The 27,371-nt window shown below is 43.4% G+C and overlaps 1 protein-coding gene across 8 annotated transcripts in view; it reads left to right on the forward strand.

The window, feature by feature from the left end:
• Window positions 1-14,955: 14,955 nt before the first annotated feature.
• TRAF3 (TNF receptor associated factor 3) overlaps window positions 14,956-27,371 on the forward strand; it is a 70,060-nt gene continuing 57,644 nt past the window's right edge. For all 8 annotated transcript variants that reach the window (XM_036384903.2, XM_036384909.2, XM_036384910.2 and 5 more), the window contains exons 1-3: window positions 14,956-15,070; window positions 15,311-15,445; window positions 16,047-16,102. The gene's annotated coding sequence lies outside the window, so the exon portion shown is untranslated. The remainder of the gene's footprint in view (window positions 15,071-15,310; window positions 15,446-16,046; window positions 16,103-27,371) is intronic.

A 27,371-nucleotide genomic window follows, 5' to 3' on the forward strand; every position in this document is an offset into this window, starting at 1 on the left:
AAGTGATATTCTAGAAATAGGGTGACAGGAGCAAAATCATTAGAGGGCAGCTTGGGAAAGTCCAAACCATGGTCTCTGCTTCCCGGCCACTATTTTTTATAAATCCTGTAAAAATTAATTTAGGCTTGAAGGGCTGTAGTTTCCATTAAGTGCTCTTGAAATTGGCTAATGGAGGAAAGAAGACTGAAGAGTGAGAGTTGTGAATTTCCCAGCTGATCTCATAAGCTTTATTTCTATAGGAAATCGGTATAAAATGTGAAAGGGAGCAAGTGTACGTTAAAATAACAGTTATACTTGATCCTTCACATATCTGATGCTTTTAATATCTTCTCTCCCTTCCAATACATTGAGGGGGGCACACAGGGCTGAGATGCTGTGCCTGAAGCTCGGACTTGATTTGCCAAGCTGAAGTTGAGTTAGCACATTGGAGCCTCTGGGGCTGTGCCTTGCATCAGAAGCAGCACAGCTCGTTCTGCTCCCCAGCCCTGCTCCTGACAGTCGCTGCTCTGCGTGATGGGGGGTGACACGTGCAGGGAAACAGGGCCTCTTCCAGAATATGTGAAAAGGGAGGTTTGACATAAGATTAAATCAATAAGGGGAAGATGGATGAGCATTCATTACCTGTATTACAGAGGAGACTGTTTTAAGAGAAGGGAAAGTTTACCTTAGGACATTAGTTCCCCTCCCCTTTGTTGTACAGCTGCTTGTCTGTCAGTCCTCTGGCTGTCATGGTTGGGAGTGTGTGTTTCAAGGTGAACTGTTGCTTTTTTCAGTTTGCCTTAAAATGTTGCTTGGCAAACCAAGGTGGTTCAGGAGATGATTGATGAGCAATGAGACAAGCACGCAGCAGGGACAGGCTGGACAGCTGGGATGACTTCAGCCTCAGTCCAGAGCTGATCCTATCATTTAAAGGGCAGGATTGGGTCAAAAGGAAAAGGGATGCTAAAGGAAGAAGAATGAATAAGGGAGAGAGAGTTTCAAAGGCTGTGATACAGTAGTCACCATAGTGATGATGAGGGAGGGAGGCAGAAGAGAGGGCAAAGTCAGTTGACAGTGAAGACATTCAAGGTTTAAAAGGCAGCCTGCTGGCTTTGTGCATGTCTGGGAACCCTAAAGACTGGGCAGGCTCCACCTGGCATCTCCAAGCCTTTCTGCTGCTATTGGTTTAATTCTGTAAAGATTCAGTTCAAGTTATTATTTGGATCATCATTTAAGAGTTACAATTAACTTTAGTTAAAGAATAGTCTCTTTTGATGCAAATGATTCTTGGCTAAACTTGACCAACTTTGTAGTGAGATTGGTATAGAGAAAAAAATTCCTTGTGGCCTCCTTCCTGTCTTTTAGTAGTGCCTTTGAGTTGCTAATGCATTTTCTTGCTCTGAAGGGTGGATTGCCCTACTGATGGGGTAATTAGAACACTGAAGGGTGGATTGCCCTACTGATGGGGTAATTAGAACACTGAAGGGTGGATTGCCCTACTGATGGGGTAATTAGAACACGGCTGCACACCAGCCCCAGGAGGATCTGCAGGTCTGTGGCAGACCCCTTGCCCCCCAGTGCATGGGGATGGCAAGGTAACATCAGAAGAAGATCCCAAAACCACTATACTGAGATGCCAGTTGCCAAAATAGGAGGGACTGAAAAGAGGAGACGTCCTTGGATATACATTACCACTTTAAAAGAAACTGCATCAGTTTAAGACATGATCATCCCTTCAGCTGTTTGAGCTGGTCAGGTCCCTGCCAGGGGTTGCCATTGTCACACCCCAGGAGCTCACCTGAGCACTCCTCACCTGCCCCAGGCAATGTCAGACCAGCCCACCTCTGAGGCAGGCCAGTTATGCCAGCCCTGCTAAGGGAGAGCAGCAGTTTTCAGGCCAGCAGTTGTAGCTGAAGGACAAGGACATTCCTTACACTGCCACAGTTACATTTGCAAGAGGCCACCTGACCAAAGCTCTAAATCCATCCCTTCTCATGGGAGAGCCATCTGACTGCACACCACCAGGCAGTGCCTGTCTCCTTTCAGAATTCAAACTGCAGCTCGATGCCTGAAACTTTGCTTTATTGTTAGGCTCTTGTTTGTGCTGTTTGTGTGTCAGCTGCTGGAGATGACACAAGAGGCAGGGGTTGGAGCACTTGACAAAGAGATCCATTCACCTCCTGTCGATCAGCAGAGCGTTGAGGCAGAGCTGGAACTGTGCTACAAGGGAAGATCCTGAAGGCCTTTCAAAGCTTTTATCTGTTGCATGAACTAATTAGACATTCTAGAGGGACAACAAAGGGGAGAATAATTGTTCCAGATATTACAGTACCTATCTCTGAGTCTCAGCATCCCAGGCCATCCCTATTAATTTAGCTAGTCATGCCAAGACTTGTTCAGTCTTTGTCTTCTCAGAACTTTATTTCAGACAGCAGGGTTTCTCTGAACTGTGGGGAATGAGACACATATAAGATAAGATTAGAGACAAAAATCAGTCTTATTCCAGTTATTACTGGAATACTCCAAGGGCACAAGAATTTGACACTGGTTATTAGGTGTGTTATTGCTATCCCTTTGAAGGCTTCAGGTTATGCTGTATTTACTGAGACCCTTTTACTTGCATCTGGGTCTTTTAATGCTTCATGGTAAAATCATCTGGTGTTGTCTTTTTTCCTCTCTTTCTTTAGAAATTTAGTGAATTTTAGGTCTTCAACCTGTTTTCCTGGACCTTCTTCAATGAGAAAAGGCTTTTGACTATGCCATGATAAGTCTGGGGATTTTTGTATTTTTTGCCTAATTTCTAAGGGTATAGAATGGACTGAGTCTGGATTTACTTCCTGTTCAATAAATACCCTCACCAGAACATTCCCATTTCATTTTGGCTGTAAAACCAAGCCTACTGTTGCAGAAAAAATTGTGTCAAGCCAAATTATCCCCATTCCTTTGCTCTCTTCAGAAGATCACAGCATTTTAAAATTCTTGATTCTTGAACCCTGCAGTTCAGATTTCAGGCTTCTTGGACCATAGTATAAATATCTTAAAATGTGCAGGTGAAGTGCACTGCATGATGGACAATGAAACCGTGAACTTGAATCAAAAGACAAACATCCTGTCCCTTGCTCCTGCATGGTTTTTTATCATGTTTCAACACTTTGTGTTATTTGTAGTTTTCATGCACCAACAAGGGTTCAGATTGCAGCATGGTTGTCTCCAATAACCCACCCCTGGGTGTTTATTTTGGCAAAGGTGTCACAAGGAGAGCTGGTGTGGGGCACACGCTTAGAGGTGACAGAGATATAAAGGGAAAGGGAAATTGTACAAGTGCAAGGGAGAAAAAACAGCAATGAACATGATTAAAAGATGGCTGGTCTTTGGTGCAAAGGCATTGACAGTGTAGAAAGAGACCAGTACTTGGATGGAAAATCAAGAGTTGGAGGTTATAATGAGAGAGAGACTGGGATGAGGATGGGATCTCTGAGAAATGGAGAGTGAAGTTAAAACAACAGGAAAAATGAGCAGCATGAGAGGAAGTAAGGTGCCTTTTAGGGGATGCCCATCAAGATGTGCCCCCATCAGGACATGGAAAAGCATCCAGGCTGCTGAGCCTCACTGTTCTGCTGTGGTTAAACAGCAGAGATGCTGGGGTGGCAGGAGAGGGGCTCTTCCAGAGCACCAGCATTGCAGCTCTGTGAGCAGCTCTCTCTTAGGTCAAGGAGTAGAAGTCTGTGGAGTGGATGTAAAGAGTCTCCTCTATCTCAGCATGAGAATATGAATTACTCTGGATGACACAATTAAAAAAAAAAAAAAAAGAAAAAGAAAAAGAAAAAGAAAAAGAAAAAACAGTCGTCACTCGCCTTGCCCTCAACCCAAAATAGAAATCCACATGAACAAGTTGACAATGAGGTTGAAGTTCAGGTGATTCAGAAATTCAGATGACTCAGAAACATGTCAGAATAAAGACAGTGTTATGATGCAGTCCTTAGTGGGATACTATTCTTTCTAAAGAACTTGAATTTCTTTGATCCACAACATGGACAGAGGACCTCTTAGTAATTTTGTTTTATCTGCAGCATTTAATGTGTGCTGCCCTATATATTTATTTTGTGTTATCCAGGCTTGTTTGAAAAGCCATCTGTTTCCTCCTAAGTAAGGGTGCTATATATTTGTTTTTCTCTGGTACATACTTTTTTCTGCCCTTTGAATCCCAGCTGGATGATTCTCTTAGGCAGTAAACAGGATTTTAAAAGAGGGTTTGAGGGATAGGTGCTCTTGGCTTTGGAGGATTTGAGAGTAACCATGTAAGACCTCTATTCCTCTTACTTTTTGTCAGTGATGTGCTAGCTCAAGTCCTAAAATTTTCTCTCTAGTACTCATCACTGCTCCACTTGAGGGCTTCACAAACACTCAATTGATCTTCATATCAGCCTGGCAAGGGTTTCACTTTGCTCTGTTATTTTTGGGAGAAGTTAGGTGGGGTTTTAGAAATAAATTTCATTACCCATCTTTCAACTTTGATTATAGGGTGCATCTATCCAAGCAAAGACCTTGCCAACAGCATTCTGGTAGCAAAATGGATAACACCTTCTGATTATGAATTAGAGGGCTGCAAGTAGGACTCCTGGATAGTGTTTCTTCTGCAGGCTGCATGCTTTCCCCTTCTCATTGAAGGTGTTTGAAGCACAGCATGTTAAACTCTGCAATCCTGGATTCCTTACTAGCTGAGTGTGCAAATACCCACTTTTCACCTACTCTCTATAGGGCTTGGTTTCTGTAGCACCAAGTTCCTCTTTAAGGATAAAGTGAAATACAGATCTGGAAGGCAGGAGTCCCTCTTGCTGCGTGCTTCATATCCAAATCTCTTACTCAGAGAGGTACCAGATTTTGTGGAAAAAATATGATTGCATCATTAAGGGCTTCAGAAAGGATATCAGACAAGCTGAAGTTGCACACACAGGCTTAATTTAGTGCTTCCTCAGTCCCCCAGTCCCACTGTTGTTACTAGATTTTGACATAAGTGGTAGAAGTAGAAATGGGATGACAAATACACTTAGCAGAACTGATATCAATTCACTGCAAAATATATAAGTTGTGAACAATAAAGTCAGATTATTTTTGCTGGATTTACTCTGAGTTTACCCTAGTGTAACCCAGAACAGACTGTGGTCCGGTGGGTATGAGAGAAGTGAGACTTTAAAGAAATAAATCTCACCTATTTCAAGTTTTATTAGCTTCTATTTCCATTGTGCCTTTCAATTTTTATATTTGCCATATACTGGAGCTTGCCTAGATGAAAGCTTTAGTCTTCATTGTGTTACAGAGTTTTTGTAAAGGGTAGATGATGTTTTTAAAAAGCTGAGAATAGACAATACATGTAATTGTTTATAGTGAAGTTACTCTTGGCTCAATTTAGTCTTTAGCGTGACAAAGAATTTTATCCAAGAGCATAATGAATCTATATGGTATTGCCAAGCTGAATAATATAAAAATAATGAGTCAGATCTTTAAAAAAAAAGTAGGAAAGGGACTTCTAGTTATAATGTTTAGGAGAGAATGTATGTTCAATTAATTTTGCTTTGCCTTCTGATTCCTCAGCCTTTGCAGTATGCTCAGTTTATATTTTTATGCTTCTGTCTATAACCATGAGAGCAGGAAAATTACTGCCTTTTTGTTTAAATGAAAGAAAAATGGGAGTTTTTACATAATCACATCATTCCAAGGGATGGTACTTTGAGGAAAAAGCCTCAAATATCACAAAACTTACAATAAAGATTGTGAGAATTGGCAGTTCCTCAGGTGTGTTTGAGGTTTAGAAATGCCCTTTTTATAAATAAAGACCTTCCTGAGGTCTATAAAAGATGCAAAGCTATATTTTAGCAGCAATACCATTGGAAATAACTTCTCTATCTGCAGGGAAAGATGCAGATTGCCACCTTCTCTCTCCCCAGCCACTGAAATGGGAGGCCCAGCTAATGAAAAATAGTTCTGTTCTCAGCTGAGTTGACAATGTTACCACAGTATGGATTGGGAGTAACTCCAAGAAAGTGAGTGCAAATACCACCAGTGAGTGTTTTCCACTTTGGACCTCAGACCAGAATGTTTCCTGATACCCTGGGGAAGCTGGAGGAGGGAGGGATACTGGGTTTTGATTTTATGACTGTGTGTATCTTAAACAGCCCAGGAGAGGTTTGGAGCCTCTTTCTGCTCTGAATTATGTTGGTGTCAGACTGCAGCAATGGCACAAAGACAAATTAGCATTCCCCAGGTAAGAATGAGGCCAAAGAAGAATTTGCTTTTTGTGGCTTTTGATTCAGTGCAAAGATGACATAAGATTTTGTGCATTTTAAGTCGCATCTGTCTGCAACAGAGGAGCATTTAATTCAGGATGTGAAAGCATTTTTAGCAGCTGGAGCAGACACTGAGGAGTGAACTCAGGAAAAGTAGCACAGGATCAGAAAAAGGCTCTTATCTCTCTGGGATACAAACTAGGAAGGATGAAAAACAGAAGGACCTGGGAACTGCTGTGGTGTGACCCAGGGAATGGTGAAGTCCCATTGTCTCTGCTCCCTAAGGCTCCTGAAAGTTCAGCTATTCCATCTGAGGCTGAACACAGCAGCTCCTTGTCCTCAAACCCACTGACAACATTTGCCTGCTATTATTAAAGTGAGAGGGCTGTCCTTAGAATATTCTGGGGCTCCTCCAGCTCCATCTGCTAAAATTACAAGAGTGCCTGGGCTTGCCTGCAGCTTGACAACAGGTTCTGTTCTATTATCATCTGTTCTTACAAACAATGAATGCAAAATTCATTTTGATTTGAAAAGAATCCTTGTTTTCTACACTGGCAGCAGATTACTAAATTTGTCCTGTAAGCTGAGCTCTCCTTAAATCTTCTGCTGCTCCAAGAGTTCTTTCTGGAGCTGCAGCCTAAGGAACCTGTCTGAGTTTCAAGGGCAGCTAGAGCAAAATGTCACTCCCTCTGCCCATTTGTCAGCAGGGAGATGCCTGTGACTGAGACACATCCCATGGCTACAGCAGATGACCCCTGCTGGGAAAAGGAGCTCGTTTATTTACTGAGGAAAATCTTCCAGCCAGTTTTGTTGGGCTCACTCCTTTCCAATCATCTGAAGGCTCCAAGGGAATTTTTCTAATCCTCCTAGCTCAGACCTCTGCAGAATCTTAGCTGGTGTTTCACCACTTCCACCACAGGTCTTTCAGCATCTGGAAGAGCAGGAAGGACTCCTTCTCTGGGGCACATGGCTCTTGTGTGGGTTGGTGCCAACAGAACTTGGCTGTTATCCCCCAATCCCAAAAGAGCAGCCTCTGCAGTGGGATTGTAGAAGATTATTTCCAGTAATTGAAGACACAATATCCAACAGGTGCACCCAAAAATCTGAACAGTCTCTCCTGATTAAGAAACTCAAAGTAGCTCCCTTAGCAGGGCAGCTCTCTTCCCAATGCTGCACAGGAAAGACTCACAGCTCTTGAATCACTGCTGCCTCATGCTAATCATTGGAACTGGGTTCTTTCTAGCTCTTGTTAATTACTGTCTAGCTTATATATAACCCCCTCATATTGCAATCACAGAGATAGTAAAGATTATGCAAATGCTGATTAGGGTGTAATGTGGCTTGCAGAGCATTCATCATAACCAGTAAGAAGGGAGAAGAAGGGAAGCTTGATTCATAGGGGCTAGGCTGAAATTGTCCTGAGAGCATTTGGATTTTACTTTTTTTACTTGAAAACTGAGCATATTTGATATAGAGAATGCTGAAACTCAGCAAGGAAAATATTTGAATATAATCATGCTTCCCTGAAGATCCATTTAAACTAGATACCTGCCCTTGGGTTTTAACAATGCAGTACGTGGGGGTTGCTAAGACAGCCAGTTGTTTTCATCCCAAGACAGCCACTCTCTTCCCAATACCACCTGGAGCACTTTTAGTCATTTTGTTCATATGCACAGGTTGGAAACCTCCCCACCCCTGTGATAAAAAATTATAGAAGAAAGTGAAATCATTCTAAATATCACCCAGTGAATATGCTGATGTCTCCTAATTCTCAGGACCCAGGTGGATAAATAGAATCCAGCTCAGAGGTGTCTTCAGACCAACAGCTGGATAATTATTGCTTCTCTAGTTACCTCATTTTATGCATGCTGTCGTGAGACAGAATGAATGGTACCTGGGCAACTGTAAATCTGAATTACCATTTTCCTATTCAAGGTGAGAAAATTGCTAAGAACAGTGGGGAAAACTGTGGAGTCACAAGAGGCAGATCAACAAGGGATACAGGCTTTAAGGTAAAAGCCAGAGAGAAGGACTTTCTGCTGTCCTACATCTTGAATCCCACAGTGTGGATCCACTAGAGGGCTGGATGGATGCTAAGACAAAGGAAACCACTGTGACAAGAGAAGTGTTTTCCTCTAGGCTACTAGAACAACTGCTCTTTATATGGTGATTATCCTGACTGGATGCTCTTCAGGAATCTGCCAGGGCAGCAAACACAGAGGTTCCATCCTGTATAATCTCTTCAGTACTGAAGTCTGGCTGGTCTGCCTGGGTCAGGCTGCGTATGAATTCAGGACAGAATACTTCAGGCTTTGGAAATGCACCTTTTATAGGCAGTTTGCTTACAACAAAAGAACACCCAGAGGCTCAAATAACCTTTCAGAATACTCTGAAATATCCATTTAGAACTGCCTACAGCATTGTCAATAAAAGGGAGGGTGAAAAATCCTCTCAGACCTGTTCTGATGCTCTGACAGCACTGGGGGTAAGGCACACAGCTAAGCTGGCAGCCAGGAAAATTATGATACAGTGACCACTTTCCAATCATCTCAAATGCTCAAATTATTCCTAAGCCTGAGTCTCACAGGTTGTTTGGTGTTCCCATGACTACATGCAGAAAAGGTGAAAGCAAAAGTAGTTACATCACTCTGAAGAAAGAGCTACTATTGATTCCTGAAGAAGAGCCTGTAACAATTTCTACAGTAATGAAAGACTCCCAGAAAATATACCCACCTGGTCTTTCTGACAATCTTAGGTAAGGCTTTTTCTCTGGTATGATTAGATTCTGAGAGTCTTGATGGACAAAAGATCCTAAGAATATCAGGATAACCTAAAGATGTTTCATCCAGAAAATGAGAGCATCTGAATAAATCAATACAGCCGTTATATTCATCTCAGCCTTTTACTTTGCCAGGTTTCAACAGAATCCTTGCAGTTGCTAGTTACAAACTAGCATAATAACTGACACTTTATGTCAGGAGAAATCTTTTGGACCAAGTCCTTCTTCCTGATAAAGCTTCTTTGTGCTGCTCTGAAGGCACAAAGCAGCCTTTAAGATGCTTTTATCAGTTATATTCAGATTCAGCTGTCACAGGGAAATCTCCATACAGTAGGGAGCTGATCTTGCTGAGTTTGCACTCTTCCCACCACAGCTCTGATTTTGCAGCCATACAGAGAGGCAAAGGCATGGCTGAGGCATTGCTGTGCCCTAGTAACTCCCTACTGTGGAGCTGTGTCTTGTCTGTTTTTCCAGGCACAGCTTTGAGTTCACATGAACCACTTTGCAGACCTCTTTGGGAACCCACTGACATGACCTCCAAAAGTTCATTTGACTCCAAAGTGAATTTGGCATGTGTACAATGGTAGTCTTGATAATAGGGGAGCCTGGAGACCTCAATATATTTTTAATAATCTCAAAAAGAGAGCAAGAAGACCCTAAGATTACTGAGACACAGTTGTGTTATGCCATACTAATATTCCTTGTCAAGTGTGAAGTAGCTCTATAAGTTGACTTAGGAATGGAAAGGAATGGAATGAAAAGGAAAAGGAAAAGGAAAAGGAAAAGGAAAAGGAAAAGGAAAAGGAAAAGGAAAGGAAAGGAAAGGAAAGGAAAGGAAAGGAAAGGAAAGGAAAGGAAAGGAAAGGAAAGGAAAGGAAAGGAAAGGAAGGGAAAGGAAGGGAAAGGAAAGGAAAGGAAAGGAAAGGAAAGGAAAGGAAAGGAAAGGAAAGGAAAGGAAAGGAAAGGAAAGGAAAGGAAAGGAAAGGAAAGGAAAGGAAAGGAAAGGAAAGGAAAGGAAAGGAAAGGAAAGGAAAGGAAAGGAAAGGAAAGGAAAGGAAAGGAAAGGAAAGGAAAGGAAAGGAAAGGAAAGGAAAGGAAAGGAAAGGAAAGGAAAGGAAAGGAAAGGAAAGATGTTACATAGCAAATGCAGAAAGGCATATATAACTCATTTCTGGAAGAGTTGGGAAAAGTTTCACCTTGAATGCTTGTCATCTGGAAAACCATCACTTTTTAGGAAATTAAAGTAGAAAAACATAGCTTGGGCAGGGGATTTTTTCCCCCTAAACAAATGGGCTATCACATTAGACATTATTGTCTAGGAGCACTTGAAATAAACCCTGAGGAACCCCTATCTCATGTATGGGATGCAACAAATGAATGTGTATTCCCATGATACAGGTCCTCTTGGGTATTGCTTCAGCAATAAAAAAGAATGTAAATTTAATGATTTTATTATTCTGTTAATAAGCACCTTCAATCCAGAGCAAAGAATGAGGAAGCTGCAAGTCAAGAAACTGCCTCAGTGCCAGAAATGTAGAAACTGGCTCCTGCTAAGTGTTGCTCAGATCCACAATAGGTATTGATTAGAAAAAAAATCATAACCACCTTCTGCAGAAACTGTGGAGAAGCCCTGTGAAGCACACAAACCACGACATTTAAGAGTTAGCATTCAACATAGAAGCAGTGCCAAATTGCACCTGAAACAGCGGGGTTAATAAGGATGTACTGTACCATTCCAAATTACAAATGTTCAGCTGAATGACTGTTAATTGCGATAAGCAAATTCACACAAGGAACAATGGTTTGCTGTCCTCTTTCTCTCCCCCTCTCTCAGGTTTACTTCCAGAATTAAAAATAACCTGTTGATGCCACCTCAGGGAAGACAGGACTGGGACGGATCCCCCTCTACAAACACATAATGGCCATTTTGTTTAGGAGATCTCAGAGCAATGACTTTTCTGCATCCCCACTCATCAAGAGTCACCAAACCCTTTTTGGTCAAAGGTAATAAAATTAAGAGCTGCAGTAAAAAAAAGGCTAAACCTCTCAAGCACAATATCAGAGAAGCCTATAACCAGTACCCCTGCAACAAGATATTTACCAAATAGATCTCCTAGAAGATTCTGAGAAGGTGGCAAGAGGAACACAAGACAGTTCTTTGCCAGGCTCACCTGAGGGAAAGGTTTTGTGGTGACACAAATCTGGCAATCACAGTATGCCTGTGAGCAAGATCCACCACAAACCACCTGATGACTTAATGTCACCAGCCCTTTCTACATCCTGTTTCTGACTAATTTCCAGTGCCTCAGAGGCAGTTGAAAAAACCTCACAAGCCAAATGTAGATGGGGCAGGGGACCATAAGTAGGCCTGGAACTCAGGAATGATTACAGCACAATGTCAAAGGTCGGCAGCTCAGCTGCCTTCAGACCCCCTTTGGACACAACAAAGCATCATGCCCTGATTTAAAACCATGTAGGTGTTTGTTCCTGAAGTACTGGTTGTTTGCTCTTGGAATGGTTTAGAAAGCTTTTCAATCTAAGTACACTCCTGACCAATTTATGACCATGCATCACTGTTTTAACATTAATTTGAATGATACTCTTTCCTTGATATTTACTGCCTGAATCACACTATTTTGGCTTAATTTGGCTAGTTGAGGAAGCTAAGTTTGCTTGCCTGCAGCTCCCATTCAAGAATAGATACTCTGCTCATTGTCACCCCAGTATTCCTCTTCTGCACCTGTGGCAACCTGAGTCAATCTTTTCTGACCCTAAGTCACCAGAACTGGATGCAATTTTCCAAGCAAGGTTCCTCAGCTCTACTGTGTAAAGCCTTATTAATACTTCCCTCTCTCTACTAAAAATACCATGCTTTGTGGATCATAGACTCAAGTGAGTCTTTTCCATAGCCATTCTGCTGGCAGCTCACAGTCATTTTCTCATGGAAGAACTCACCCCCATAGTAAGGTCAGAGCAGCAGACCCAAGGCTACCAACATCACCACCCTCCTTCTTTCACTATCCTGTTTTAGGCACAGGGTATTGCTTCTAGTCTTTTTAACCTTGAACAAATCCTTGCTTTGGCAATTGTTGTTTGCTGCTTCTCCCAATATCTCTAAGTAAAAATTATCGTTGGGTTCATCCATCATGTCAACCTCAGGAATTTTCCCCATTCCTCTAAGTTTGCTGTTCTGCAGTTCCAAGTCTTAGTCAAATATCTGCATTTGTCCCTCTTGCAGTTTAACTTCAGCTGGATTAGTTTGTGATCACTCAGTTCATGATCAGTTTCAACACTCTGGCCTTCTACAAGGTCCTTGCTGCTTATTAATACCAGTCCTAAAATAGCATCCTCTCTCATGGACTATTTGCCTGAGAAATCGAGTTTCTACAACACTCCAGAACATTTAAGCCCTACCAGTTCCCAGTGGTACCTTCCAGTCTGTAGCTGAGAAATTAGTTTCCCATAATCACATGCCATTTGCTCTTCTATGCCTTCCAAATAGTTTTTGGAGATAAGTATCCCTGTCCAAGTTTGTAAGGGATTATCACTCTTCTCTCAGTGGATTTTTTCTATTCTTTCCTCTCAGGTGATTTTTCAATGTAATGCACTATTATTTTACTTCTTCAAACAATTTACTAAAATACAGAGCTACTCCATGATCTTTACTATAATTTCTGCTGTTTTAAGTAGCTACCCCTCCAACAACTATATTCTAAATAATACTGCCAAGCAGAAGTGTTCAGCATATCACAGCAGCTTTAAGCCCCAGAGAAAACGTTGCTTATAACACAGAATTCCAAACCAATGAAAGACTAAACATTGGTGACATATCTTGCTGTAATAATTGTATTAGAAATCTCTAAAATTTTGGAGTCATAATATGGAAAAAGAAAAAAAAACACTAAAGCAATTCAAATGCTAGGTATTTCATCAAATAATCACTGTATCCTTTCGTCAACAGACATTTTTTTAATGTGGAAGGGCTTCTGACATCTTTAAATGGTATAAGATTTTGTCTTCTCTCTTTGGGGAAGAATACATCAGCATAGCTGCTAGAGCTACAGGCACTGGAATCCTATTATGTTTTCTCAATTTTTTTTTAGGGCAAAACGAGAGGACACATATACAACAGCAAAAAGAGTGGCAAAGGAGGAAATTGCAGGTTTGTCTCTGATAGAAACTTATTTGTAGCCCTGCTTCTGGAGCAATCCTGGCTTGGTGCACAATCCTTTCTTCTGGTCCAGAGCCAAGCATTCTTGAACAAGTGATGAGAACATGTAAGACATCCGTCTGAGACTGTCTTTCTGATGGCAGGTTCACGGCATCGTTTCAAAAGCCGCAGTTGTCTTGACAGCTAAGCCAGCCTTTGACTGGGGACAGCAGCAAAGGCGGGAGAGAGGGCGAAAGAGAGAAAGCAGAGAAGTGGGTTGAGGAGAAAAACAGCGCACAGGAGGGAATTAGCAGTGCGGCCAGGCTTCGTGATTTAGCGGCTGGTGAGGACAGTGTCGGAGCTGGAGATGTTTGGGTTTGCAGGGCAGCGTGGCGTGGGCGGCACCGAGAGCCGGGGGAGATGAAGAGCGAGGAGGGTCAGGATGGATTTCGGGACGCGCGGAGATGCTGCAAGCGGCAACTATGACGCAAAGCTGGTCCGTTCAGGATCACGCATCCAACTGTTCCTCCCTAGTGATCCCTCGATAAACAACGTCCAAAAAGGACGGTGACCTCATCCCACTGAAATTAGCCAAACACCACACATTTCTCCGTGTTCAGCTCTGCACATTCCTTAGAGCTGCGGCTCTCCCGCCTGCCAGCCCCATCGCTGCGCCCAGGGCTTCGAAGGCCCCTGTGCGGCAACTCCTCCAGCCCAGCATGGACCAAGGGTCCGGCTAAGCCCCCATCCCCAGCTCCGGCTGGGCATTCCCGGCTCCGGCTGAGCCCCCGCGCCGCTTCTGCGCCAGAGCCGCCTCTCCCCCTCCCTCCCTCCCTCCCTCTCTGCCCGCAGCCCGGTGAGGCGGCGGGAACACGACAAACCACGACAGCCAACGATGCCCCGTGTAAAAGCGTGACCGCCGGTACTGGCGGAACACATGCCCCGGTCGGGACACGCTGCGGAGCTAGGGGAGCACGACGCAGGCATTTATTTCACCTGGCCGCCGGGAGCGACAGGTTCTATGGGCTGCCAGCGCCGCCCCTTTCCCCGGTCGCCTGCGGAGGGGACGCGGGTGCTTCTCGCACCCCCGGGGAGCCGGGCAGGGAACACCCCGCACCCCCTGCCGGCCGCCGGGACTCGGGGCTGGCACCTACGGCCGGCGGCTGCCGGGGCGCCCCGACCGGCCTGTCCCGCGGGCGAGCGGCTCTGGCTCGCTGCTCTTTCCTGATCTCTTCCAGACCCTTCTCCCGCTCCCAACGGCTGTTTTCGCTCCCTCCCATTCTTCCCAGTGGCACTTTCTTTGTTTAATAAACGCTGTTGTGTTCGAGGCGTCTCTTTGAGCGGGGCTGCTGCACCTCCCTCGGGATAGGCAGGGGAAGCGAGCGGCTTTCCCGGAGCCCCGCGTCCCGGCGCCATCTCCCGCGCCCTTCCTTCCCCCAGTGCCCAGCAGCAGTGCCCGCCCTCCGGCCGAGCCCCCACGGCTCCGCCGGCACCACGCCGGCCCGGAGCGGGACGCGCCGTCCCCCGCAGCCCAGCCCGCGCCTCCTCCCCCGGGCGCGGGGCCCCTTTGCCCGAGTCGTGCCCGCGGGAGGGGGGTGACAGCAGCATCAGGTGCAGCCGGGGCCAGCGGCCAGGGCAAGCCCGGCCCCCGGCTGCCGCCTGCGCGCTGAGCGGCTGTGCCGGGCCCGCCCTCGGTAATTGGGAGGAGCCGGGAGAGCAGCGGGCTTCGCCGGGGATTTCCAGCCCGAGCGGGCGGGAGAGGAAGTGCGGGGCGGGGGGAGACGGCGCACAGCGGTCGGGACTTTCCGCCGGGCTGGCGGTCGCCTTCGCCCGGCTCCAGCTGCCGCCCGCCGCCCCGCTCCCCGCACACGCTCGCAGGTAGGGCGGCCGCGGGGCTCGGCTCGGCTCGGCTCGGCTGGGCGGCGGAGAAGGAGGAGGAGGGAGGGCGGGAGCTTCGCTGCCGCCGTGGCGGCGGCTCCCGCGCGGGGCTCCGGCACCGGCCGCGCTCGCCTGCCCGCGCTCGGGCGCTCCGGGCAGGGAAACGGGGCCGGGCGGGCGGCGGGAGCCGGGGGCGCTCCGGCGGGGGCACTGAGCGCTGACCGAGGCATCTGCTGCCAGGCAGGGGCCGAGCGCGCTGCACCCGCAGCCCGTGCCGGGACCTCGGCGGCGGCCGGTGCCCGGGGATAGATCAGCCTGCGGCGGAGCGGCGCGGACTCTCCTGCCCGGACGCACTCGCACTCCAGGGCTTTGCAGGTGCCCCTTTTCGCTTACTTATTCCTGCCTCCCCCTTCCCTCCCCTGCTCCTGTCGCTCTCTGCCCCGCTCCCCGCGGTGCGTGTGCCTGTGCGGGGAGCGGAGGGAGGCGAGGCCGGAGCGGAGCCGGGAGCCGCGGCGGCGCTTGCGGCGTTTGATGTGTCGTTTGAATGCAGAAGGCTCGCTCGCTCCTGGCTCCCTCCATATGCAGTGCTGGGGGCGGGCCGACGGCCTTTAAAGGGGCATTGCCGGCAGCGCCGCGCCTGGCGCGGAGCGCGGTCCCGGCTGCGCGTCCCCCCGGCTGCCGCTGCGGCGGAGCCCCCGCCGCTCCCCGGCCATGGGGCTGCGCCCGGACCCGCCGGAGCTGCCCCTCGTCGGCACGCAAGGAGTTGTATTTTCGCAAAGTCCGCCTGCCTGCACTGGCGCTGCGCTATCCCCAGCTGCCTGCCGTGAGCGGAAAGAAAAGTGTTTTGTTTTCACGCCATTCATTTCATGCGCTGATTCGCGACGCCGCGTTTTAGCGCGTTGAATGAACCGCCGTGTTGTAGGTCCGAAAAAAATCATGAATGTTTAAAAGTTTATACTGAGTCATTCCTCTGCAGATTAACCTATGACTGACTCATAATCTGAGAACTGCAGTGGCTTGTAAAATAGGAAGGTAAGGCATTTATGTATTGATTTATTTGTGTCTTTTTGAGTGCCTGAGATCTGAATTACCTGTAGAAAAACAGGAGAAATAGTATTAATGTTAGGAGGCATAATCTCATGTTCTGCCGATCAGAGCAGCTTGTGTGTGACGTGACAGACTGTATGTGCTCCTCCGCGTGGATCTTTAGCACGCATTAGGGCATCTTTCATCTTTTGCTGTTTCTGTTGTAGTAAAACGTGGGAAGTTCCAGTGATACAATTTGAAATATGCTGTCTCTGGGTCTGTGACTGCTCTAGGTCGTTGAGATCTGAGCCTTATATACTTTATATTGTATTTTACATGTTTTCTATTTCTTGAGTAGAACGGTGTGTTTTTCCTTGCAGATTTGTCCCATAGGATGCACGTAGCATTACTGAGCACTAATCTGGACTTGCATTCATAGACTGGAAAGGAGTTTAGTGCATGATGCAAAGGTGTACTAGCAGTGTCTAGCTTAGGCAAATGAAATAGTATAATTTGAAGTAGGTAGTAAAAATCTACATTTAAAATGGCTATTGACTTGCCTAGAAGCCTAGATTAAAAGGTCGCACTGATGGTTGTTCAGACCTAGAGAGACCATACTATATACTGCATGTTGTCCTTTCAAACGAGCCATTGGCTCATACCACATATGGATTGAGATCTAAATGCTATTTGTGGTGATTAGGGAGAGGGCTATTCATTTAAGGTGAGACATACTTGAACATTTGGACGGAACCAGTTTTTTATGGCTGCACTGGGAAACCCCTTGTCATAGAGCTTGGTAACGGAAACATTGATGTATCATGAGCTTGGGCATTGCAAGCAGGCAGCACTAGGGGGTTTTAAAAGTTGGGTTGTTCCAGCACAAGAATGGTAGGTGTTTTACTGAAATATGACTTGGTGAGTTGTTTCTAATAATAGCTGGACCTAGAGTATAGAATCATAAAGTGCATTCAGTATCAGCGCAAATTAATTCTAATCCAAAGGGGGTGCTAAATGACTCAGTCTTTAGGCTTTCCTGAAGTCCTCCTGTAATTAAGTTTGATGATACCAATTTTGAGAAACCATTCTTGCATGGATTCAGAGAATTTGAGCATCGTGTAAGCATATTTACTGTTGATGCATCAGCATCAGTGACCAAAGATTATTTATGAAGTCTTACTAGTCCATGTTAACACGGTTTGTCTTTTAAATGATCTTGGGATCATGTTGTATTTTAGGTCTTTTCATTGTTCTTGTCCACAATGAACACTTAAGGAGAGAAGAGGAATGGCTTCTTGGTACTGAAGTCCAGCTGTTCTATAGTAGATATGGCAATGCTGAAAATACAAAAAGCCAAAAAACCTTGATTTTTTACTGATAAGCAGCTGATCATAGTTCTTCTTCAGATGAAAAGGCAGTTTAAAAATAAGAATGACTTAAATCTACTCTAATACCCTAAACCGGCCTTGTATGAATAGGTATTGTAAAAATACAACATTCTGATCTCTTATCTCTTATTTCTTAGATGATGTAGTTACTGGATTTTATTAGAGTTTCTTTATAATGATAGTATTTCTTAGTTGAAGGTACTGCATCTTATGATGTGTGAAGATTGCTCATTAGACATTGGTTTCTGGTATCTGTATACTGGTGCACAGTTCCTTTAAAGAACTACCAAGGATTGAGTTTGTGTGTGTTTGTTTTTTTAAGCTGTGGATACTTTCTGAATAGAATGCTTATACTTGAAACCTCCTTGAATTTTTGGTGTTTGGCTCACGAGCGCCTGAAGTGGTGGGAGAAATTGGAGATTTCAAAACGAAATATGGGGAAAAGAAGCCGAGGGAGGGAGAGTTGCGTGGTTTTGTGCAGCAGAATAAAGGTGTGATTATAGCACAAGAGGGAGTGCTGTACTTGCACCAGGTTTTATCTTAAACTTTTTAACCTGTGGTGGTGAAGTGGTGCTGTAGAAACTACAGTATTAAAGAGCTGGCAGAGAGAATATAACTGGTTTCCCAGCTCTGCCTGCTGGAATCCCATGCCCTCATAAATGGATAATTTAAATGAGTATATTTAGTTTTGACAAATCACAAACTTTTAATTTTTTTCGGTCTTTTTTCTTATGGCAGGAGGAGGGACTAGAGAATTGGGAGAAAAAGGGAGTCACCTTATAATGAGCTATTGTTAGGTGCCCACAATGTAGGAAGATGTGTTCTCTCTCTCTTTTTGTAATGGGAAAGAAGAGAAAAGGAATTAAATGCAAAAAAGCTCTCAGGATATCTAAAGGAAGTAAGGAGAGTACCCACTGGAAACACCTTAGAACTTAAGGAGAAAATGAAGCAAAAGGTGATTTGGTATTGAGAATTCCATATGTGTGTGAGAGAGGGAGAGGTATTTATGTAGTCTTTGAGGAGGTTTTTGTTTTCTTCATGTAGATCTTCTCTTCTGGAGCCCTCACGGAAAAATATCGTTGCCACTGTGACTTCAAATTGCTACTGACTGTTGGCTTTGTAACTAGGTTAACAGGACGAGTGTCTCTAAAATTATATACAACAACTGTAGGTCACTAATCCTCTCCACCCCCCAAAAAATGTTAAGCCTTTGATTTCCATGCTGTTGTTCTTCCCTGCTGTTTTTGCTCTGCATGTATAACATGTGATTTCAGTAGAATTTCAAGTTCTGCTGTTCATCTAGTCAAGGCAGCAAAGTCTCAACATGTTTGTGTGTGCAGAAGTTCAGTATTGTGTGTGTGTGTGTGTGATGGATTCCATCCCCTGCTCACTTCTTCTCCTGAAATTTGGGGTGTTGTGTACTTGGACATCAAGATTTGAATTTTTGCTGGTTGCAGGCATTAGAACCTCAGTAGGCATAGCAGGAATGCCTTAAGTTGGATATTTCCTAGTTCTGCTATTATTTTATATAGTTTCATAAAATGTTAATTTGTAAAATAGTTTTCTTTGATGTGTAGAGGAAACATTCTGTAGATTATTTGCCATGATTGCTACTAATTCTGTAGTAATTTAAATGTTCTGAAGTGAATCTTTTCATGCACAAATAGTAAACACTTCTCACAAATATTTGTGAAAGAAGTCATGAATCTTTCATTTTACGTGTTTTATTGATGACTGTATGGTAGCTCATAATTAGAAAAATTTAACATTTGGAGTAATACTGGACTTCTGTCTCATGTTTTGGTTTCTGCATTAATGTGAAAAACATTTTTTTGTAGATAAGTACGTACATGGAAGACAGGCTCAAAATGCCACGAGTCTTTACAGCTTTCTTAAGTGTCTAGGAAAACAAATAATTTGGATTTCATCTGTCTTGAAAAGTGTGTTGCAGATGCTAGTGTAAGATAAGTGCCTTCCTGGCTGCCGCTTTGTTCTTGCAAGCTTTGACATCTATCAAGAAAGAGAAGATGGTCCACTGCAGGTGCCAGTGTAAAACCAGGCGACCTGGAGGCTGGGCTTTGGTTTTCTGGCATTCCTGTAGATGTGTGTACTGAGGCCTTCCAGTCAGGGCCAAACCAACAAGGGGCTTTGATGTCGAAGTGCTGAGTGATGTGACATCATGTCCTAGTCCCAGGGGCAGAAGGGGGATTCCAGTCCAAGTTTCCTACTTCCCTGGGGAGCATTCTCATCATCAAACCACAGGCCAGTTGAGAGTAGTGTCACTTCCTTCTCTTGAGACTTTTTGCCATGCCAGGAAAAATCAAAACTCAGTGTGCCTAAGAAGCAGAGTGAGAGGAAGCATGATGTCTCAGTCAAGTGGTTAGGACTTTTGTTAGGATTAGCAGGATGAGTAAAGACTTAGAGTCTGCTGATGCTTCATCCACTGTTTTGTTTATTGTTTTCTCATGCATTTGAACTTCATGTTCTTCCTGAGGTTATTAACCTTGTCAGGATGTTTTCTTAAGTGTGGAATATGTGCTGGGAAAGAAAAGAGAAACCTGGGTGTTGTGCAGGTTTAGATGGTAGTTATTTTCAGAACTGGGGTTCTGAAAATAACTTTGATGCAGCTAGTGGCTTGTTTTGTGTTTAGCCTCTTGCTCCATATACAGACCATTTTCCCAGTCTGTAATAACATGGGAATAGCGGTACTTTCCTATGATCTGAGGACATAAAAATGATGAGGTGCTGAGACCCAGCAGGGCAGTGCAAGCGTCATCTGTTGATAAAGTGAGTGAACTGCAAGTGCTGGGTGGAGGCATCCAGTCCTGGCTCTCTGCAGAGCTGTGCTGTCCTGCACCGTCAGCATCGTGGCACAGGAAACAGCTCTTGCTGTGCTCTTCCATTGATGCCCACAGCAAACGTGCAGTGCTCTATGAGGCTGAGTGTACAGGACAGAATTTTTTCAGTGGTAGTTGTTCCCATGCTTGTACTTATTCCTGGCTTTCTCCTTTGAATGTTCTAGAAAAGTAACGTTTTCTTACTTATTTTATGGAGCCAACCTGCATGGTATTTGTGCCACTTTGTAGCAGCAAAGCTGAGCTCATAAACCAAGTTTTAGCGATGTGAATGGATTTTGTTTTGTAACCTCATCTCTGTACATGCGAGAGAGAGATAATTAGAGCAATTATTAGAGGTTTTTATAATGAAGATCTTGTGTGCTGCACCAGATTGACTGTGCCTACTCTGTGTCTTTACCACAGAGAGGAGCCTTCTGAGAGTGGGTTGCTTGGTGTGTTGAGGCTTGTAAATTAATGACTCGCAGATGTAAGTCTTGATTTTTGCACAGGAAGTATAACTTCATAATTTTCATTTAACTTGTTCTTGTTTTAATCTCCTTCAAACCATCCCAAGTGACTCCTCTTCCTGCATTTAAGCTCTTCAGTTTCCAATGGATTGCTCTTGTCCATGCTGTGCTTCTCTTCCATCATGTTTTTCCAAACAGTATAAAGGCTCTTAATTTCTCCAGCTGGTCCTTCTGATTCTTAGAAGTGACTTATTTTGACCTGCTTTCAATCAGATTTCTCGCAATTTTGGAGTTGCTAGTGGATGACTTTTCTTCTAAGGTGGTTTCGTCCTTGCACTTGGGCAAAGTAACTGCAGTCTCCCCTTTACTTCCATTTACATAATTCTTTTTTTTCTTGAAATACCTGTTTCCAGGATTGTACCTATTTTCACACTGTGGCAAGTAATTTCTGTTTCACTTTTCTTTGACCTCTCTGTAGCTACCTGCTTCTGTGATTCCCTCTCTGCCCCACCTCCCACTCCAGGTGAATGAACATACTGTTCTCTTCCAGGTCACCAAAGATACACTGCAGTGTACCCTGCTGTTGTCTGAAGTACCTGTGTCTATGATTCTACACTGGTTTTTATTCCATGCTTTGCACCGTCTTCTGTTCATCTCAAGGATGTTATGCTTGGGAATGTTTTTATCATTCCAGCTGTTGTGGTTCAACTTGGTTAGGACACCAGTTCCATATTCAGTAGATGAAGGTAAAAGTCCTTGTGGTTGTAAAATGCCATGTTCTCAAAATGTTACCATTTGGTAGTTTGAGTAGGAGGAGGTTGGATACCTAAATAAATGAAGACTGCTGAGTTGCATGTGTGCCTCTCTAGCAGTTTTGGAACCCTTTGATGCAGTAGTATTTTCATTGCATTCTCCAATTTAGTATTTTGGTGGGGAGCAGGGAATAAAGGATTTGTGCTAACTTCATTTGAAATTAATGGCATGCAGTATCCCTTGAAGTCAGTAGTATCCTGTTCTCTGTCAGGAGTTGAATCATATTTCTATCTACAGAACCTGAGCATGCTGTAGTTCAGATTAGCAAATACATCTCACTACTCACCCATGGTGTCAATATGTGATGGAAATGCCAATGAATCCTCTGCTGTAGTTCAGCTAGTAGATATTGCTGTTGTGTTGCTCATACTGTTTGGCAGGTGGTTTCTGTAGCAGTTTGGTTTTGAGCATGGACAGAAGAATTCTCTTGCAATGTCTAGGAAGATAAAACAAGTTTATTATTATTTGAGTATTGGATTTCGTCAGATATTTTTCACTAGTTGGCACCACAAATTTCCCCTATTCCTCTTTCCTTCTTGCAAATTCCTGAGAACTGCACTTTCATTTTGAAAAGGATTATTTAGACATGCAACTCTCAGTATTTTAGCCAGTAACATCTTGAGGGAGTTTTGGGGAATTTACTGTTTTGGTAGTTTGTGTGGTTTGGTTGATGTTTAGTGGTTTTTTTGTTGTTGTTGTGTCGGGGTTTTTTTGTTTGGTTGGTTTTATGTGTGCCTTTGTTTTCTAGAGACAGATTTAAGACAAGCAAATAAATATCTACCCACTGCATTCTGTGTATTTTTGCAGAGGAGACACTCTCAAAATAAATGAGGAAGAAGCTTGGAATTATCCTGTTTGTGTAAATAAAGCTTTTAGTACATGTAGCCAAAGTATGATGCTGTAATTTTGCAGAATTAATGACTAAGATTTTGGTGGTGTTTTTGTTTTGTTGTTTTTGTTGTTTTTTTTTTAATATGAACTCTCAGTATATTAGTTGACTCTTTTGAGATGAGCTTGGGCAGAGAGACTTTGAAAGTCCTCTGAGCCATACATAAAAAGGCACTTATTCCAGAACAAGTATCCCTGTGCTGAGTTAATTGGAAAAGTTCAATGTAGTTGAACCCTTACTTACAGTGTTGTGATTTATATAATGAACATGGAGGACAAAAGGCAGTGAAGAAAAACTCATTTCTTACGCGTCCAGTTATACATGAGTTCAGTCACGTCTGTTGGCAAGAGATAAATGATGGATGTTTACAGCAGGCATCGTGCTGCACACTTTATTGATGCTTACAATAAATTGCTGCACATTTCCCATAGGGTGTTTTGTAGCAGGATTGCAGCCTGAAGATGTCTGGGAATGCATAACTTCATAACATCATCTTAGGTTGGGGTTTGTCAGTGTTCTGTACACTTCAGAGGTAGTGACATTTCTGTTTTCCTTTCTGAGGGCAAGTTGAAACATGCCTAAGGTAGCTGGAACTGCTGCACGGTTACTGTTGTTTGGGGTTTTTATAAGTTTCTAACTAAAATCTTCCTAAAATCTTATCTCCTGGTTAAACAAAGGTCTTGTGTACTGAAGAAATTTCTGTATGAATGTAATGTGGGTGCATGCAGAAAAAAGGACCATGATTGTCTATGGAGAAATGGTCTGGCTTCTCTTTAGCTAATCAGATTTTATAGGGTAATAATTAGGCCATGTGCTAAAGTACCAGTTGTTAACATCTCCAAACTCAAATATTTGTCATGTTAAAGAAGGGGGAAAATTGGTGAGCTCTCCATTAGGTGGTGCTGCTGGGATTGAAATATTTATATACCCAATAGAATCTGGCTTCTGCCTAGAACTATTTCCGTGTCTGTATTTTTCTTTTTAAGGTCTTCTCTTTATTAAAATACACTTTTCAAAGGCAGGAATACTTGCTAAGGTGTGGGGTTTTTTCAGTTTGAAGTGATTAGATAAAATACTAAAAAGACAGGCTGTCATCATGGGAAGGAGGTATGGAAGGAATCAATCATATGCTTTTTGTGTGGGTGATTTAGATTTTAGCAGCTGCCTCTGTTGTAGCTCTCATCTGTGCAAGTGTTGACTCCATTATATTCATACCCTGCTGCCATGTAGATGGGGATACTGTAGCATTAAAGAACTGCAGTCTCAAGAAATATTTGATATAAAAATCCCAAAATTAATTAGACTATTACAGCAAAAATGCTCTGGTGAATCTTTTGAGTTCCTATGATCTCTTTTACCCTGTCTACTAGCATTTCATTTTAAAGAGCTGTGTTGTAACTTAAACACATCATGATGGTATTTCTTTGCCTAAGCCCTGACTGACTACTGACTTTAGAAAAACCTAAGGGAACAAAGATGGTGCCTGCACACAGAGGCACTGAGTACCATCTTAATGCTGTAGGTTGTCCCCTGTGGTGTGAAGTTGATGCTCAGAAAGTATGAGATATGGCTAAACTCTTTATCTGCCAGTTCTACACAGGACTTGGCATCTGGAATTGTACTAAGCCCCTGTGATTAGACCCTTGACTCTCTCTGCAGTAGTTAGAGCTGAGATACGAACTAAATTAAAAGTGAATTTGTTCAGTACTCCTTGCTGGTAGGATTGCTTCAAAGATAACAGAATGAGGTTGCTGAGGTCTCTGAATTCTCCCACACCACAGGGCTGTAAGTAGAAAAAAACCCCAAACTTAATTTTTAGAAATGGTGTTGGCCAAGAGCAGTCAAGTTAGTCACAATAGGTTCTCTTTTCATTACAGGCAGAAGTATTTTTAGTGTGATTTACAGAATCAAGGTAACTATAACCAGCTAGCAAAAAAAAGTTTAGTAGCATTAAAAAGCACTGAGCAAGAAATGCAAGAGATGCATTTTTTTCATGAGAAACTGAGACTAATCCTATTTTCTTTCTTTTGAAGAAGACGTAGCATAGCAAAAATCCACTTCTTAGAGTTAGAAAGTTTAAATAATTTCAGATCTAGCAGCTGGAAGCCTAGCTTAACAGTCTGGACCTGAGTTTAACAGCTGTTGAAGTGGTGTGAGAGAGCCAGTGGGTGTCACATGCTCTCTTTCTGTTTTCAAAGAGAAATAGAGAGGTTTGCAAAAATCTTGGTTGGCTTTCTAACCTTGGCCAGGATTAAAATGTGTGATTGTCAGATGCTGTTAGTTCCTCAAAAGATAACAGTAACTAATATAACAGGTTCAAGTTATAGGCATGGGGATGATTCTTCTTGATCTTAATCATTTATTTTGGAATAACTCAGTGTGATAAGTGGAAAAATGGACAAATTGTTGTGTGAGAGAACTTGGCCATTAGTGTTTTATCAGTTTGCTAATAATAACTTAGAGCTGGCTAATAATGACCCTTAAAGGGGCAGTTAGAAGATAGCAGCTGTGATATCCAGCCATACGACGTCGTATCAAATGTGAACTTGTCATTCCTTGGTTATGTGATTGCCTTGGTGAGTGAGGCCACAGCTGAAGGTGGAAACCAATCAGGAAGGAAGAAAATTGTGCTTGGTCACCTTGAATAGAATGCCTTGGTTCTGACATTGTCCAGGGTGGTGTGTGGAGAGAAGGCTGATAGTATTCTGCACTTAGTAGATAAATAAAAATTAACAAAACCTGGCCTTGCTTCCTCCCTTCTGCCTTGAGTTCGAAGTGGTTAGGAGACTGACTCTATTCACAGGCTAAGATTTGACAATTAACAGGATTTGTCACTGCATTTTGCTGTGCTTAGACTCCAGATTGAGGAATAATTGTTGCTCCTACAGCCAAAATGGCATCCAACAGCATATCCTATGTCATGTTGATCAGAGAGGATGTAGTCAGGGCAGGGAAGAAGTGACAACATATTGTAGTGTATTGAGGTTGTGTCTTGTTTATTTTTAGGTGAAGGAAGGTAGTGAGGGGAGGCCTAGGGGGAGTGATGAGAGGAGGGTTGTGATACACCCACCAAAAATGAGTGGGATGGTATATTTCTGCTTAAAAACCCCCCAAAAATTAGTAAATAAATGATCAAACAGGAGATTTTACATAAATGAAGGATTTTATTTGCACAGGTATCTTTTGAGAAATGACTATATGTCCCATGTGCCTGGGCAAGAATTTATTGATGTACAGGAAAGCTCTTGATAATAAATATGGATGGCTGTCCTGAGTTGTTAAATGAAATGCTAGAGCCTGATGTTAAGACTAGATGCAATGTGTCAGGCTTGATGTTGTTACTGACACCAAAATGAAATCATGTATCTTCATCACTCAGAGTCGGCCCAGAGCTGCAGAGTACTGGAAGTCACTTTCTACCTTTAAACCTAATTTAAATCACTGCTGATCATGAGTTCTGTGTTATATGGTGTTGTGAAGTAAACTGTAAAAACCATGATTTTGTCATATTTTAGGTTTGGGGTTGGTTTTGTCTTGATTTGGTTTTTTTCACTACTGCAAGCATAGCAATTTTCAAGGAAGAGGTGGGAAGGCCAAATACAGATGTACCAATATCTTAATGTTGAAGTCAGTTACCAGGGCTCAAGCATCAGAGCCTATTGCCAAGTGTTACATACATTAAATGAGATAGAACCAGAGCATTTAATGAGTGTTTTAATAACATTTCTGTATGGCCTTATTCCCTGTTAGAGCTCTCTGAGCCCATATGATGCATTCCTTTAACTGATGTCTCTCTGTTCTTCTGGTCTCTACTAATTTTCCTGTAAACAGAAATATTTTTAAGAAAGCTTTAATATTTGGATACAAGTGAATTTTGAGGTGATGTTTCCCTACAGCTACCCTACTTATCCAGGTGTTCTCTGCAAGAGTAAAGAGGCTAATTTACTATGGCTGTAAATTAATACAGAAGAGTTCAGCTTCCATTGTTCTAAGATGATGAAGGCTATTAATCTGTTTTCACTAACTAGGATAAGCAGGTGACTTGGGGTCATTCTTCCTGCAGATACCCACTGTGGTCAATCACTCCTCTTTGACACTATCACAGCTTTGCTGTGACTGTGGCAGAACTAGTTAGACAATCCAAACTAACTTTAGAAGAGCAGGCAGTGTGAGAATTGAAATGAGGCTGGTGAATTTTCAGCATTATGTTAACTGATAGAACTGATCTACTGCTGATACTGAATGAGGGAGAAATGCATGGGGGTTAGAGGTGTTGGAGTGTTCCACGTGTCAAACCAGGACCACTGCCTGCAGTGTGCCCAGATGTAATTGTTTCTGGTGGCTGTCTAAACACAGAAAGGCTTCAGGGCTGTTTGCAGTGTGTACTCAGACTTGGGGGTAGTTGGACTGGAGGTGTGCAGTCTGAGGAGCCAATATGCCTTACAGGGCACTTTGTCTGCAGGCAGAGCACTGTAGGAGGACACAAGTCTCCATTACAGAATTAGGAGTCTTTCAGGTGTGGAGTGGTGTTCTGCCTGCTTTCATCATCTCCTTTTTCTCATTCACCATGAGGCCTAGAGCAGGGGCTGTTCTATAACACAGCTGTTTGTTGCTGCTGCAAGGATTTGTTTTTCTAATTCGTCCTTTATTTCTGCTCTGGGGTTTTTATTAGTATTTTATTTCTTGTGTGATTGTTTTGTTTGGAGACTTTTTTACTAATTTGCACTGGGAATTTTTTGTTTCAGATTACTGTACTGAGATTCTTCCCTGTACCATGTGGAGATACAGCGTTAGAAAAGAATTACTGAAGCTTCTCTGCCTTTATATTCCTATCTGAATCGAGGCAATGGGTTTTATGGTGTTACCTTAGCTTATAAGAGT

This window comes from Molothrus ater, chromosome 6, assembly GCF_012460135.2.
Source record: "Molothrus ater isolate BHLD 08-10-18 breed brown headed cowbird chromosome 6, BPBGC_Mater_1.1, whole genome shotgun sequence".
NCBI lineage: Eukaryota > Metazoa > Chordata > Aves > Passeriformes > Icteridae > Molothrus > Molothrus ater.